Genomic DNA, 2770 nt, shown 5'->3' with positions numbered 1-2770 from the left:
CGTTTGGTACAGGATGGGCAGGAGCAGCACAGGCCATGCTGCTACTATGTCGCCCCTGACTTCAAGGTACCACCTCTATGGGGAGAGAACCGTTCCATGCCCATGATCCATTCCTTGCCTGGCCCCTCTACTGACTATACTGAGTCGGGACCAATTTAATGGCTTTTCCTCTAATCCGAGGCCAGCATCTCAGCCCAGAGAGGCCTTCAGTCAGGCCTGGGTTTGAGGCCACAGCCCCACGGTGCCCAGGACAGGGATGCTCTGGAAGAGAACGGCTCCATGTTCCTCCGTGTTGTCACCAGGCTTCTCCATGCAGCCGGTGCTTTTTGCCTTCCTCCTTGGCTGCTGGCAAAGTTCCCCTTTCAGTTGAGCGGGCCATTTTATCGGCTGGTGACTACAGTGGTAGGGCAAGGCCATCTGCAGTCCAAACCACGTGTGATCTATCCACAGAATCGCACGTCTAACTGAGCGGTAATTGCCCAACCGCTGTTCTTTATAGGCAGTTTCAAACGCTTCGGTGCCCTGCAGTAGGTGGAGATACAGATCAGTGCCTGAATCAGGCGCTCATTAACAACAGTGCAGCCAGAGGGTGGAACAGTAGTTCGCACATCTGTAGCTAGTTCCATCAGAGCAGCTCCAAGCACTTGATGGCTGATCAAGAGAAAGTCACCCCTGTGCAAAGAGCAGCCAGGAGCTTTTCTGCACTACTTCAGGGTCCAAAATAGACTCGGATGAAGATTCAGCTAGTCACCTGCACAGGAGGGCTCGAAAGATAAATTATCTCTTCCACTGATGCATGAGGCCGGTGCCATTATCCCTGCTTGACGGATCAGGATCCTGGCAGTAAAGAGCAAGGCTTTCAAATGTGACAAGTGAGTGCAGAGGCTTCCATCTCTGGGTGACCAATGTGAGACTCCAAAGAAAAGGGCCTGATTTTCACCACCCTTGGGGAAAAATGAGCTGCTTTCAGATGCCTGTAGGAGGAGGCCCACAATCTTTGGTCACTTGAAAATCATGTCCAGTCAGCTCCCAGGACGTGGCCAAAGCTAGACTGGTTAAGGAATTCCCAGATGGGTCCAGCACCATTGCCCATGGTGATTTGTATTGCTAGTGCATCTAAGCATGCTGCAGTTATCCACCAGGCCCCATCCCAAATAGCTGATTTAAATACACCACCTGTGGTGGACACAGACAGGGAAGCACAGGATAATATTGGACCAGCTCAGAGACAGGGGTCTCGGCACCCAAAAATGCCAACTGTTGTCTAGCCTGTTGCCCCTCTTCCGACTCCCAGCCCTTGCCTTTGCTCATTAAACTTCTGGTTCCAAGAACTTTCACGAAGTTTTATTTAATTTTTTCCCCAAAAAGTTAAATCATGAATAATCTCTTGCCGGTATCTTTTCAGTCACTTAATTGTCAGGAGTGTCCTTATTCATCCACTGCGCTAATACAATCAGGGCCTGGCTGAATTATTGATAGAGCTTGGCCGGCCCAAGAGACTCCCAAGCTGAGAGGGACAATTCATCTCCGGTAAGAAAACAGTAGCCTCAACAGGCAAACAATGTGAAAGGAAATACAACTGCCACCGAATGGAGGAGGAAGCTGGCTCCTTTGATCCAATGAAGGGTGGTGAAGAAGGGAAGAGTGCAGACAAAAGCCAGGGCACCAGACAAAGAGACTCGGATGAAATGTCATTAAAAAGTAAAATGAGAAATTTCCCAAAGTGAAGATGTGGGGGGGGTTGAGGTGCGAGGCACTTTTCTGCCTCTGCATAGGACGGAGTTTAAATGCTTTTAAAATATGCAAAAGGTGAGGAATTAGAAACAGGGATCTCAATTACAGAACAGCGATGTGTGAAGCAGATAACGGGAGAGAAATTATTACAAGTGCCGAGGAAGTCGGTGGCAGACTTTTCAAGGACGCCAGTTCCACGGCTAATAGAAATTTAATAGCCTATTGTGGAGGATAAGAGCTCTCCTCCTCGCCGAGCCTTCCTCCACAGGAGTGACGCTGCCCTCTCCAAGGTACTGAAAGGCCCCGGGGGATGTGCGCGCAACAGCCCGAGCCGCCTCCGCTCCGGGGTTTCTTGATGGGAGACGAGCCGCACAAGGCCACGGCGCTGTCTCCAGGCCCCACCATACAATGCCACGGGCTGCACATGCTAACCCTGCGTGAGTGTCTGTTCCAGACAATCCTCAGTAACCAGACAGAAGCAACCTGGACCCTGTCCAAGGAAAGTCAGCGTGAATTCATTGCTATGGTTTCTTCACATGGGGAAGTCCATCCCACGCTCAGGTTTATGGGCTTTTATAATGACTAGTTGGGGCATCCCTGGCTAGACTTAAAGTATACTGCATCGTAGTGCTTAGGGTCGGAAGGGACCTAAACAGATCATCAGGTCCGACCCCCTGCCCCGGGCAGGAACGGATGCTGGGGGCATATCACCCCAGCCAAATATCTGTCCAGCCTCCTCTTGAAGACCCCCAAGGTAGGAGAGAGCACCACCTCCCTTGGGAGCCCATTGCAGAGCCTGGCAGCCCTACCTGTAAAGTAGTATCTCCTGATGTCCAGCTTAGGAAATCCTAGACAGCAAAAGTCTGTCTATCCCGGGCCCTTCCCCAAGAGCTCTGGCCAAGCCTGAGGCGAGTCTGGCTTTCTCAAGTGTGGTGGAGGTCAGTTTCTCTCACAGATCCCCTACCCCAGGCCTCCTCACCTGGCTCCACAGCCTTAGCTGCATCCTAATTAGAGCTGGTCCAAACCCATTTATCAG

The sequence above is a fragment of the Alligator sinensis genome, unplaced genomic scaffold, assembly GCF_000455745.1.
Source record: "Alligator sinensis unplaced genomic scaffold, ASM45574v1 scaffold366_1, whole genome shotgun sequence".
Taxonomy (NCBI): domain Eukaryota; kingdom Metazoa; phylum Chordata; order Crocodylia; family Alligatoridae; genus Alligator; species Alligator sinensis.
Note: the sequence above shows the minus strand (reverse complement) of the source record.